General features: G+C 41.9%; 1 long non-coding RNA gene across 1 annotated transcript in view; it reads right to left on the bottom strand.

Annotated features, from left to right (window-relative positions):
• Positions 1 to 14,254, bottom strand: part of LOC132664290 (uncharacterized) — a 398,464-nt gene that overhangs the window by 130,150 nt on the left and 254,060 nt on the right. Inside the window, exons 3-4 of the long non-coding RNA XR_009603572.3 lie at positions 11,979 to 12,308; positions 10,435 to 10,581 (exon numbers count right to left, since the gene is read on the bottom strand). This is a non-coding gene — a long non-coding RNA (uncharacterized LOC132664290). The remainder of the gene's footprint in view (positions 1 to 10,434; positions 10,582 to 11,978; positions 12,309 to 14,254) is intronic.

Here is a 14,254-nt window from a genome sequence, read left to right on the forward strand (position 1 = left end):
GTGAGTGCAGAAAAGGCAGCTGCCACCACCTTTGGGAAGTTTTGGCTAAGGCTCCCCTCAGACTATTCCCAGTAGCTCTCAGCCAGCAGCATGGCCAGCAAGTCCTTCATTACCATGGTTCTACTGAGGCCAGTTACAGTGCCTGTGATTCCCCCATTAGAATGTGTCTCTGGAGAAGGCAACATTTTCCGGTTGAGGATTCACAGTTTGGAAGGATTAGTTGACAGCTGGCTGCAGGCAGGAGAGATGGTCTGAGGACCAGAAGGGTGTGGGGATGGCTAGGAATCCCAAAGAAAGGGAATTACATGGAAGTGCAAATTCACTGCCTTCACATGGAAATTAGTGCTGGCCTTGAGCATGGGGGTGGGGGTGGGGGGGCTGTGGGCTTGTGGCTGCTTGCAACCAACCCCACAAAGCATTCATCCTTTGCAGCATTATAATATCCATGAGAGTCAAGCTTGTGAAAGGGAGATAAATACTATTAGTTATTTATGAAAAGATATTTTTTACAATGTCCTGCAAAATAAGACAAATGTGGGAGGAAAGATTCATCTCTATGGAAATAGCAGTTTTGAGAGAAACAGTACTATTATTTTTGGAGATTCGGAAGATAAGACAGTCTTGGGAGAAGGAGAGCATTCTCAGTAGGAATCCGCTGTAGTGCTGGGGTTACCGACAGCTACCATTCTGTTTAGGGGGTGATGAGCTTGTGATATGCCATACAGTCCTCACACACAAACACCTGGACAGGTTGCAAGTGTAGAGTTGCGTGCTACCTCCTTATCTGAAGGGCAGGGAGGAAGCAAGGACAGGACAGTCTTGAAATGAAGAATGCTAGCAGAGCCTGGGGCCTTTCTTGTCTTGAGCCTTCAGATTCTGCATAACAGACACAATAGAGGAACATTAATCACAATAGGCCAGGGGAAGGTCTCAGTGGAGAGGTGGCTCAAAGAACCTTTCCTTATTTCCTTCCTCCTTCCTTCTTTCCCTCCCTGTTTTCCCTCCCTTCTTTCCTTCCTTCTTCCCATCCTCCCTCCCTGTCACGTGGGGTGACTGTCACGTGGGGTGCTGGGAGGGAGGGAGGAAGGGAGGAAAGAAGGGAATCCCTCCCTCCCTTCTTTCCTCCCTTCCTCCCTCCCTCCCAGCACCCCACGTGACAGTCTGCTTATTTTTGACCCAGTTCCAACATCAGCTCCTTGTGAAGCTTCCTCAGTGTTCCTCCCACCTCAGCAAAATTCTGTGAGCCCACCTCTGTGTTTCTGCTAAACGGCAATACCCCCAACTTAGCAACTCGTTTTGAATTGTCCTGCTTCCTCACTGGACTCTGGACATGCAAAGACTGGCGCGTTTTCCTCCTCCTTCGACCTCTTTCCCTGGTTCCCCAACAAAGTGCCGCACACCTAGAAGGAATATACTAAATGCATGTTGAATTGAAATACATATGGGAATTTGGCAAATCAAGAATGTTTTTGAAACTTCAATTTCTTGGCTAATTAGACATAAAATTAAGAAAGTGGCTGAATGACAAATATTAAATTCTGAATCCTCTTCAAAATGTATAATAGTGTGTGGAGCAGCAGGAATCTTTATTCTTTCCCCCTGAAAATATAATTATAGAGCTAGAAATGACTAGAAGAATCATTCGCTCCATTCTCCTCTGCCTCCAGGTAGGTTATATTAAATTATCTCAGACAGATGAAAATCTATCCTTTTTTCATTTCAAAAAATGAGATTTTAATTCCACTATTCTAGTATAAAAAAAGGCCTCAGCTAAGCAACTCATCCTGATTTCTTCTCTAAAACCCACATGGCACATTTTGAGTTGGATAAAGCCAGCTGGATAAGATTCCTTTTGTTATAGTTTTACAAATTGCATACATAGATTTATATTTATATGGAATCTATATGTGTATATAGATTTATAAATTTACAAATTACATACCTAGATACTATACAGATACAGATTGAGAGTGTGTGTGGGGTGTGTGTGTATGTGTGTGTGTGTGTGTGTGTGTGTGTGTGTGTAGGGAGAGAGAGAAGGAGAAAGAGAGAGACAAAGAGAGACAGAGAATTGGCTCTATTTAACTTAAAATTTCTGAAATGATGAAGTAGGGAATATTTTTTTACCTGATGCCCCAAACTCTAGGAAGTTTTAGTCTGGACCAAATCAGGTTTTCAATATGAGGCATGCTGGGGAAACGACACATGAAGACAAGTCTTTAAGTCATTATATATGTAGTGGTCTCTTCTCAATCTCTCTTCCCTGTGCCTGAAATCCCAGGATGTGGGACTGTATCTACTTATTTTCTTTCTACTGCCATGAGAATTTTAGATCTGAACTTGTGGACATCAGTTGTCATTTCTGCTAAGAACTAGAAAAAAGAAAAGAACTAGAAAAAAGAACTGGGCTTTGGGAGAAGAGGAAGGTGGAATAGGGATTGAGATTATTGTGGTGAAGCCTCAAGAGGTTCAGGGCACAGAGGAGAAGCCAAGGGAGATTGTCCTGCATCAATGGATGGAAGAAGGGTCAGAGCCATGCAGCAAGAGCTCCAGCCTAGGAAAGCAGGGGCTCTCTAAGGAGCTACCCCACCCCCAAGCTATTCCAAGGAGGTTTAATACAGGTTTCCATTGTCTCTTTTACAGCTTTATTTCTGGGACTAAAGTCAGACTCCAGGAATGGATTCCATAACTAGCAGGGAAAACAAAAATCAGAGAGGTATTGGAAATCTGGAAAGAGAACCAAAAAGGAAAATAAACTACTTATTAGGATAAAAAGCAACATGATAGAGTTAAAAGAATAGAACTTCCGGGGTCAGGTTCAGAACCCAGTTCTGCAATTTATGTGTGAATTGGAGAAGTAATTTGTTCTGTTTTAAGCTTGCTTTCCTCATCCATAATGGGGATAATGGTATCTTTCTTATAGGCTCTTATGAAGATTGAATCAAATAATAAATATCTGCAATACAGTATGTGCTCAGTTAATGGCAATTATCAATATACTATTTGTAACAGAGATAAACATATTTGTAAGTATCTTATTAAAGCTTAGGAGAAGGGAAAGAGATAAATAATAGATTAATTAATTATAGAGCATTAATTATAACTTATTTAAGGTGTGTAAAATAGTATTGATAGCACGTGTTTGATTGTTATATTTCAGTAAATGTAAAAAAAATAGGGATAAGATTCTTCCTAACCTTACTTGTAACCTTTATTTCTCTGCAAAGTCTTGGCTTCCTCAACTGGGAATTCTACAATGAGGGTGTAGTGAACGCAGTGGTACCCAGCCAGATCCACCCTGGTTAGACCCAACACTCATTCCCCCAGCTGCTAGGCTTGTTGGTAGCTGAAGGGTCCCGACTGAGTTTCTCCCAAAGAGAGAGCTGCCCGTAGTCACAGGGAGATTCCTTACCCAAGACCATATCCCCTCCTGGGGCAGCCAGCCCCTAGTGCCCTTTGAGGAAGGTTTTCAAAGACCCAGCTGTTCTAGATGGTGGGCTTCACATGGTGGGAGCTGAGGCCTTTGCTCCGGCTGCATCATCGTTAGGTTCTTCCTCAGCCCCATCTTGCTGCCTTTACTCCCACACAGGAGATGGGCCTGGGAGCCCTTCCCAGGCTCTGCCGCTGAGTACTTCCTGGGACCCAACCAGAGGCAGAGGGTTCAGGAAAACACATTTTGCCATTGGAGACAGACCACCAGGACTCCAGAGAGGAAAGAGAGAATTTGGGCAGTGGTAGGTGCCCGGTATGTGGCAGGGGTCACTAATTATAAAACTGTGAAAGAAGAGAGGTGGGCCAAGACGAGAATGGCGGGCCTGGCGTGGAGCGGGGTGGCTTGGCCTGAGTGGGAGGTCCCGGCATCAGGAAAGGCCCACAGAGTATTACAAGTCTACAGGGAAAAACAAACATTGAGAGAAAGGCTACAGAGTTCCACCAGGCATGGCCATACTGGGGGGATGAAATGCCAACCCAAAACGGGTTGCCGCTATTCTGACACCTTGTTCAACAAAGGTGTTCTTTTTTTTTTTTTTTTAATAAGTTTGTCCTCAACAGTACAGTAGAAATTCAAGAGAAGAAGGAATTTATCTGATTCCAATCCTCTTTCCAGGAATTTTCCCCTGGGCCAAAGCAATTCCATAAAGACACTCACTCCCTTCAGCTTTCTCTTCTATAGACGAGAAACAGAAGCTGTTTGTTTCCACCTCTACAGCTTGTCCAACTACCCTTTCTGTTCTAAACTTTTACATTATAGAGAAGGGTTATAAGGAGTTTATAAAATGCAAATTCAGGCTTATAGCTTGAAGGGCATAAATGTGCTGTGCCACCAATTCGGTGCTATTCAAAAGGGCATATTTTATACTCTACTGTAAAAATACTCACCAGGTGTGCCGTAAACATGAGTGTTTGAGGGTTTCCTGGCTGGGCCTTCATCATCTTGGGTTTATTGAGCATTTTATTATTTCTAGCTAATAGTATAGTTGTGTTTCTGGTTGCACTTAGAGGTAGTGGTGGTAAGTTTGAGGAAACCAGATTACTCTCCCCAGAAGCTCAGGATCAGGTCTCGCCTGGCAGTTCAAAAGTTCCTCCTGAGAATGATTTGAATGAAGCTGTTGTTCCCTGCTTGCAGGTGGTCGGACATGTTTTCTTCCTTCTCCTCATCCCATCACAAGGGCTTTTAAGTTATTAAGAAATCATCAATGTGTGCATTATTCAAGAGCCATGACAGATCATTCTCCCACCGGGAGTAGGAGAGAGAGAAAGAGGAGTCGGCTTGGAACCACCATCGTGTGCGTCTAAGAAGTGGGAGATCACAGCCACCACACAGGCCACCTCCCCTTGTCACTGGTGAGGTGGCCAGGGCTCTACCTCAGTCTTAAAGCCTGGAGATGGGTTCCACTGGCTGGTGCTGCATCACAAGCGCTTCCGGCCTGGACCTGTCTCTCTCTGCTCCACAGTCAGCAGAAAGAGTAGCTCCAGCAACTCAGAAGCAAGTCCCCACCAGCTACAATGTGGGGGAAACGTGTATTTGCTAGGGCTGCTGTAACAAAGTACCACAAACTAGGTGCCTTGGAACAACAACAGAAATTTATTGTCTGATGGTTCTGGAGGCCAGAAGTCTGAAATCAAGAAGTTTGCAGAGACGTGTTGTCTCCAGAGGCACTAGGGAATGGTCTGTTCCAGGCCTCTCTCCTTGTAGACTGCTTGTAGCTTTGGCTTCCAGATGGTGGTCTTCTTCCTGTACCACTTCACATCGTCTTACCTCTGTCTGTGTCCAAATTTCCCCCTTTAAGGGCATCTAATCACATCAGATTAGGTCCCACACTACCCACCTCACTTGGTTCTCTCTTAAAAGACCCAATTTCCAGGATGCCTGACTGGCTCAGCAGGTTGAGCGACCGACTTCGCCTCAGGGCATGATCTCGAGTTTTGTGGGTTCGAGCCCCACATGGGTCTCTGTGCTGACAGCTCAGAGCCTGGAGCCTGCTTCAGATTCTGTGTCTCCCTCTCTCTCTGCCCCTCCCCTGCTCTCTCTCTCTCTCTCTCTCAAAAATAAAATAATAATAAAAATAAATTTAAAATAAAAGACCCTATTTCCAAATACTGTCACATTCTGAGGTATTGGGGTTTAGGACTTCAGCATATACTTTGGGGCTGGGGCGCAGTTCAACCCATAACAGTATGCAAATGTTCTGGTTCCGATAACTGGGTAGTTGGCTTTCAATGGAGACAACCCTCTCAAGAATTGAGATAAATCCAAGAGAATCTCCAAATATTGCCTGGCAGAGTGGTTAGTTAAGAGCCCAGGGTGCGGCCCTGGAACCAGACAAAACTGCCTGTAAATCACAACTTTGCTAGTTCCCAAAGTCACCTCTCTCAGCCTCTGCTTTCTTGACCACAAACTAGCGCGAAGTATGGTTTAGTTTTTCATGCAGCTGCTGTGAAGGTAAAGTGAGAAAATATAAGGAAAGCATCGAGTATTAAGACCTAGGCACCTGCTGAAGTTTCAATAAGGATACTACCTATTTTCAAACGTCAAGGTTTCTCCCTCCCTGCAGAAAGAACGTCTAAGGGCCCAGCCTGAGGTTACTCCTTAAAGCACTGTCTATAAAATCCAAAAGAGCTACCAAGGCATCAGTCCCAGCCTCCCTACAGAGACACTGCAAACAATGGCAAACAAATTGGGTAGGTTTGGATCTTATCTTCCAGCCAATCTAGAAATCTATTGTTTCCAAGTTCTTCAAAGTTTGTGTTTTCCAAAGAGAGAGGTCTTTTTCCCTTCCTTAAAAAAAAAAGTCACTGTCTGAGTCAATAGATTCGTGGGTCATGGAAGCAAATTACAAAGCTAATACAATGGATTTGAGAAATTGCTAATGTAATCAGATTTTGAACAAGCTTTGGAAACGGTCCCTATTTCGCCGCACCAAGGGTATTTTTCTAAACCGTTCATTGCTTTCAACAACCCCATTATAAAACCAACTAAAAGTGAGAAAAGCAAATTCAGCAGCAACCTATCTTGTCAGGACAAAGAAACCTTCCTCACCAGGAAGCTGTTTTCAGAAAAATATTCAACACCAAATAATCCTATTTGAATTTTGCCACTCAAAGAAGTCTCAGAAAGAGGGACTTGTGGAAGAAATTTGGGCAGGGGTGGGGGGCTTGGGGGGTGGGGGGTGGGGGGTGGAAGGAGGTATACAGTCCTCCAGAAAGCCTTCATTTCTTTCTACCTAGAGAAATAGAAAAGATTTCTGTACCTTTCATTGTAGGAAGTAAAAATTATGTGATCCAACACCTCTGACTTTTAATATAATATTTAAACCTCATAATAAAATGTCGCTGAAGACTTTACCTGCTCAACCAGTAAAAGAGACACTAAAGTCTAGAAGTCCCTGAGGCCTTGCCTAGAACATAGTAAATACCGAATTAATGTAAACTTTTCATCATTTCATATGTAAGGTGACCCATACGTCCTAGTTGCCCTGCAAAGTCCCAGTTTATACTTGTTGCCTCAACAAAAATGTTTATAATGTCTCCTTTCACTATCAAAAGTGACCCAGTTTGGACAAAAAATCATATGGTCCACCCTATTGATAAGCAACTTTGAGAAGGTCTGCAAATATCCTACCACATAGGTTTCCTTTTATTTTTGGAAAGAACACCTGAAATTGCATTTAGGATTTTATTGGGGGAAGAACTTACTTCCTTTGATATTAGATGTAAGCATTTTCCCTTATGCAATGTTAAACATATGTGTTTAGGGTTTTGTGGGTTTTTCTTTTTTTTATAAATTAACTTTTTCTGAGCAGTTCTCTCAATCTACAAATATTTACTGTCTACTGTGTGCAAAACAATTTTATATCCAGTACCAGTCAAAATTCCAAAACATAATTGAAAGCTCTCATTCAACCAAAAAAAAAAAAATACTCTTCCTATGTTCACTAAGTTACTTTTATAAATCTTTTTAATTTGTAACTATATGAAGACTTTATTTTTTTTTTTTTAATTTTTTTTTTCAACGTTTTTTATTTTATTTTTGGGACAGAGAGAGACAGAGCATGAACGGGGGAGGGGCAGAGAGAGAGGGAGACACAGAATCGGAAACAGGCTCCAGGCTCCGAGCCTTCAGCCCAGAGCCTGACGCGGGGCTCGAACTCACGGACCGCGAGATCGTGACCTGGCTGAAGTCGGATGCTTAACCGACTGCGCCACCCAGGCGCCCCTATATGAAGACTTTAAACTGGTATGAAAATGAGGCAGTAATCCAGACTGGAAAAGACATCAGGCTGGGCATGTGGTGACTTCAGTGCTCTGCCCAGCTGCTAATTAGCCGTGGAATGCTAGAAAGCCGTCTTCCCCTCGCTGGGTCCCAGTTTCCTCATCCATAAAATGAGAGAGTCAGATGAGATCATCTCTGAGGCTCCTTTCAGCTCTAAAATTCTATGATCTGATGAACCATCTCTTTTCAATTGATTAAAATGAGTGTTAAGAGATTTCCTAAAGTAAACAAGCCAGGCATGATTCCAATTTGTTTGGTTTTCCCATTTTTCTTTTCATTCATTCAGTTTTCCAGCTCAGAGCATTTGGGCGGGGGGGGATACAAAGTAGGTATTTCTGAATTGTCATTTAGAGATGACACCTGAAATCTTCCCCATTTAAAATGCCTAAAACGTTGCCATTTTTAATGTGCTTTCAAAGCATTTAGACAGCAAATTCAAAAGGAAATAGTCTGCACAAAAGTTGACTTAGTTTTAACCATGCAGAGATTCAACCACCTTATAGTTTATTTTCCAGCTTGTATCTTGGAAGGACAAAAAGCAAAAGGGGATTGATAAAATAATAATAATAATAATAATAATAATAATAACAATAAAGTTCTAATATTCCTACCATCAGCTAAGGAATAGGTCAGTCCAAACCAGCTTAATGTTACCGGTGAACTAGCCCCTTTGTGGACATTCATGGTCTCTCAGCATCAAATGACCTTATTTGTTGGCTCAGTGGTTTAAAAGAAGCATTCTATTTCCCACGGTTGTACTTCAATATGCTCTAATCCATAGGGATTACTGTGGGAGAATGTTTCAACCCAGTGTAGCTTTCAGGCACAAGTAATTTTCATCGGAGCAAAATTCACAGTCAATTTATGATCAACAAAGATATTAAAATCTTAAAATTCTATGGTAGATGCCAAAATCAAACTACCACAGGGACTTAGCTTTTTTTTTAATTAAAATTTTTGAAGTATTTTAACAGCACACACACACACACACACACACACACACACACACACACACCACACACACAAACCTGCAACTCGAACCTTGATGGAATCAAAAAGGAATTTGCATTTTTGATTTTATGTACAGCTGGTGGCCAATATGTTTATCTCGGTAGGGAGAAGGGGCAGGTGGGGGATAAAAATAGTAGTTAAGATAAAAGAATGATCTCAGTATGGATTTTTTAAATAAATGACAAAAAAATGGATGACAGAATTGAAAATCTATATTCTCCTCAGGAAGCAGGTATGGGAATAGAGGGAGCAACAGCATGCCTTCAGTGGAAGAGCAAAGAGAAGGTATCATCAAAGCCCAACCCTCATTAGAAGTGGCCCCTCTAATCTCAGGTTAAGAATTTAGGGCTCTTTTGAGAACACTATTATGTGCCCGTGGTTGTGTGTCAGGCAGAACTGGCTACATAATTTAAGGAACTCAGAAAAAAATGAAACTGTGAGGCCCCTTGTTCAGTAATTATGGAGAATTTCAAGATGGTGACAGTAAAGCATTAAACCAAGGCCAACACCCTGAGCAACTGCACAGGTCACATACTCATAAAACTGACCCTGACACCAAATTATCCACACCCACATTAGCTTCCATCCTTTTACTGAATTGCACAACCCAGGAGGTGTGTGCCTCTATCCGGGCTTTACAGATGAGGCCATTGAAAATGAGAGCAGTGTTTCACTCAGTCAGCTTGTGAGAGCTCAGATCCTCTTCCAAGAGACCTAGCACTTTCTACCATCCTGGCTACACTTAGTCCTCCACAACAGGCAAAGGTCAGTAAAATGCTCAATATGATACCTGAACTTCTAGTCTTCCAAATATCTGGACTTCAATCAGGTAAGTCTCCTAAGCATGAGCTACCTGTTCTATTTGTGCTTTGCTTACAGATTTTGCCCAATAAGTGTTAGCTAAATGAGTGAGTAGGTAAGCATGGTGTTCAATATAATAATAATATACTTTGGTAGATAATTTTTACATTTTTAAAAGCATTGTCACACACTTATTTTTTTCTAGAATTTTATATTGCTGGGTATTTTAAGTAATTCTTACGACTTATAAATCCCTGAGAGTCTGAGCCTGATATAGGACAAGAGAAATACCCACCCATATTCATTCAGAACTCTTTGCTAAGCACTGACTGAGCTAACCACTAGAAATAAATATACATATATATGTATGCACGCATTTCCCTTAAAGGCTTTACCATCAGTAAGGCTTCCAGGATACTTTCTGAAGGGGAGTAAAAGGTATTTAGATGGACAACTGTGGGACAAGATTTCAAAAGTAGAACGACATTTGCAAATTGCACGACACGGAGAAAGAATGCATGTGTCACGTGATGGGAAACGAGAATGAAGAAGACAGGGACAGACCATGAAAGGACCTTGAGCACAAAGCTTAGGATGCTGGCTTTCTCCTACATGCTCTGAGGAATCATTCTAGGAGCCAAATGGCATTTCCATGACAAAATATATGGCTCTCAATCTGGAAACACTTAGAGATGGGAATTGTAGGCTTCATAGCCAAAAACAAGTCCTAATCATCCCAGCCCCATTCATCCTGGGTTCTCCATAATAGTTATCCCACAAATGTCCAAAGGTTCCTGAGAGTGAGAAGGAGCAGACTTCATGGAATTCTCATAAGAATGATTTCATACCTGAATGCTCACCCATGAGCCCTGGTATGTTAATACCAGCCTCTCCACAAAGTTATAGGCAGGCAGTCAGTCTTGCATGATGGAGGGTCTTCAGGTCTCAAATGGAGGATCCAGTCTCTTCAAAGCTGAGTAAGTTCTGTGGCCGTTCTGAAAAATTAATGAGTCGCCTTCTATGAACTTAGTGCAAGCCCTTCCAGTTTAACCTATTAGGTATTTCTCAACCGTAACCCCTCACCATCAGCTGTCACCACCCTAGTTCAGGACTTTTTCTTGGACAACTGTATCAGCCTGCTATCTGACCTGCAGCCTTACTTTTCCTGTGCTCAAATTCACCCTGTGCCCAGCTGCCCAAATGACATACATAAGGCACCAATCTGACCACTTTTACTCCCTGCATAAGAGCATCCCCATCCTCTACTTGATGAAGTCCAAGCCGGTTGCCACGGCATGTAATACTACACATACCTACCTCCGGGCCTGATTAGCTCTCCCCAAACCTCCCCATCTGCTCTCCGGTGTGGCATGAAACAGCTTGTGATTCCTGCACACATACTACCTATTTAACCTTCCCTGCTTTTCTCATCCATTCCTTCTGCCTAAAGGATCCTCTTAACATTTCCTTTCCTGGCTGATTCTGAGTCATCCTTAAAGTTAATTCTGTTGCCTTTTCCTCCAGAAAACCACCATGGACTCCTCCAGCCCCAGTGATAGGTGTCTCTCCTTTCTGATGCCATAAAAACTCTTCACATACATCTTTTTAAATTATATCACCATCATTTATGTATATGTCTCCCCCTTTGGATGTGAATTCTTTGAGGATTCTAACATATCTTCTTTATTCCAAGAGTTAACAGAGCACCTATACCCACTGGTGTTCATGTGTGCATATATCATGGCTTTCTAAGTTGGAGGGTCCGAAGAAGGAAAGGAAGAAGCAAGGTAGGTTAGGTAGAAGTAAATGTTACATGGCTATAAGGGGCCATAGAAGAAATAACCTTCTCCTTTTTTCCCCCTGCTGCTAAGATCTAGAATACTTCCTAATTAATAAATATATCCCAAAGACATTCATGGAAAAGGAAAAGGAGGTGATCCTTGTATTGGATCCCCACAGAACAGGGCTTCAAAATAATCACCACCCCCTCATGAACATCTAAAAGCATTAGGAGCTCTCCAATTCCCCTAGACAAGATGAGCCATGGGAGGCAATTTTTTTTTTTTTAATTTAAATCCAAGTTAGGTAACATATAGTGTAGTAATGGATTCAGGAGTAGAATGTAGTGATTCATCACTTACATACAACACCCAGTGCTCATCCCAAGTGCCCTCCTTAATCCCTATCACCACTTAGCCCATCCCCCCACCTACCTCCCCTCCAGCAATCCTCAGTTTGTTCTCTGTATTTAAGAGTCTCTTATGGTTTGGGGAGGCAACTTTATTAAGACAAAATTGACATGTTATCGGCAGCCGTAATGCTCTTTCCTTTCTGTCCCTAACTAAATTGTTAAAAGGCAACCATCCATTCTGAGATGGTAAGAAAGTCTTACTTGAGATGGCAAGACAGCCAGGTAAGGTAAACCTTTTTTTTTTTTTTTTTTTTTTTTTTTAATCTTTCTCGAGTATGGCTCAGGACTAATTTGAGGACGAGAAACGATTCCAGTGCCTTGTAAATTGCGATCCACATTGCAACTCCTAGCAGCCACAGTTCAGCACAGTTAGAAGTCAATTAAGGGAGGCCCAGGATTAAGACATCATGGAGACTGAATTATCTCACACCAGCAGGAAAGAGTCGTTTCTTCAGTTCAGGTTCATGGTCTTTGGAGCAGAAGTGGTTTTGAAGAGGAAAGAAAATACCGGCGACTGTGGTCTGTTACTTTCTGCAAGACAAGGAAATAGAGAAGATTCCAACCTAAATATATAGTTAGCTTTTCAATATTTTTTAACTAATGAATTTATCTTTTTAATACACTTTGAGTACAAATTTCAGGGCTTCAGGTTCATTGGGAACAGCTAAAAATACCAAAACATGGAATAAACCACAACATCCCGCAGTTCCCTCCATATGTTTTATTTTTTTTCCCGTTTATGGGATAAAATAGGTGAAATAAAAGTAAAAGTTTAATTACAAGAAATAAAGTGTCAGCAGTGAAGTTCACAGCCAATTTTTGTACTTGGAGTCATGGAGCATGTTTCCATGATATGATTGTAGGTTTTTGATTGTGCAATAAAATAATTTCAACAATAAAAACCATTAGTATGCAGGTGTTCTACAATTTTCTTAGGGAGTTTTGCAAGAGTTGGCATGCATTTGATAAATGCACTCTCAAACCCCAAACTCCTATGCAGAGACATGTGGCTTCACACGGAAAAGGCTTTTGCACACCTGCAGTAATCAAGCAAAAACATAATGGGAAGCAAGGGGATTGGGGGACACACACCCTTCTGTCTTCAGACGAATATTGAAGTATTAATGAAGCCTCATACACAGACAGGCAGTATTGTCATTTGCTGACTTGGCCCACCCACAGTTTTAGTAACTATCACTTTAGAGATTCACGTGTGATCTTTAAATAAGCATAAAGGGGACAAATCATATTTTGACCTTATCGCAAAATTAAAAGTCACAACATGGCTTTTAAAGTAACTCTACTGTTCTTATAGTGAAGAGATACTCAGTTCGTTGGCCAACACACATTTACTGAGCAAGTTTCTCATGATGAGCTCTTATTCTACGCTTAACAAATAAAGATGGTGTGCATTCACATCTAAGCCTTACACTGCAGAATCCTTTACAGGATCCTTCTACGCATCACCCACATTTAAAGCAGAATGAAGCAGAGCTCCCTCATGGGCACGGAGGCAGGAACCCTGAGCCCAGCTCTGCAGACACCCGGGTAGGCACAGCCTGGGAACTACCTCTCTATACTCCAGCGAGAGAAAATGCATTGTGTGTGTTACATAATAATTTCATTGAGGAAATTTTTACATCTCTTGTTTTTCAATGGTAGCAGAATACATTACTCTTTTCTCTTGATCCGATTAGCAAATGACCTCCAAGACCTAACAGCAGTAGATGTGAAGTCAATGTGCACGAGGTCCTCACCCACCTCTCAGCCCATTCTGGCAGCATCTCTTGATGGTTACTCCACAAGGAGCTAAAATTAGGTCACAGCAGCCTATCTAAGGCAAGTCTGGGTGGAAAGATCCAAAGGTGAGCCTAAGCCAGCATCTGTATGAATTACTAACAGCCCAAGCCAAGAATACTTAATAGCAATGCCAAGTGCAAAGGGAAGAGTAAGTAGGTTGTAAATGGGAAACAAAGCCAAAGGCCAGGATTCAGGAGGAAAGAGAAGAAGAGCAGAATCAGATCAGGAAGGAAGCAAGATGATTCCAGGCAATTGTTCTGACTCTCACTGGTCTGCTTTCAACTGGTTATTAGGCCCAGTAACATCCATGGGCAAAGCTGAAAGATTCAGAGTCTGGGCTAATACTCCCTGCTGCCAAAACATTTAGTTTTTTTCTTTATCTATTTATATTGTCACCTCTTTAAGCAGTGGACACTTCTTCACTACCCATTGAGAGTCTAACAGTGAAATAGATGGAAAATATCTGGTCCCCTCTGATTCTGAAGACTAGGGGTTAAAGACCACACCTGTTCCCCTTGTCAGGGGTGAAAAAGGAGGCAGGAACGAGGAAGGAACCCCTATGATAGGCTTAGCCAGCCTAAACTTTTTCTTCTGATATTCTTTTACTTTTTAAACTCTGTATTTCCAAACATAAGAATAAGAGCCTCCAGCACATAAAAAGCATTCACATACTATCA

Source organism: Panthera onca, chromosome F2, assembly GCF_046562875.1.
Source record: "Panthera onca isolate mPanOnc1 chromosome F2, mPanOnc1 haplotype 2, whole genome shotgun sequence".
Taxonomy (NCBI): domain Eukaryota; kingdom Metazoa; phylum Chordata; class Mammalia; order Carnivora; family Felidae; genus Panthera; species Panthera onca.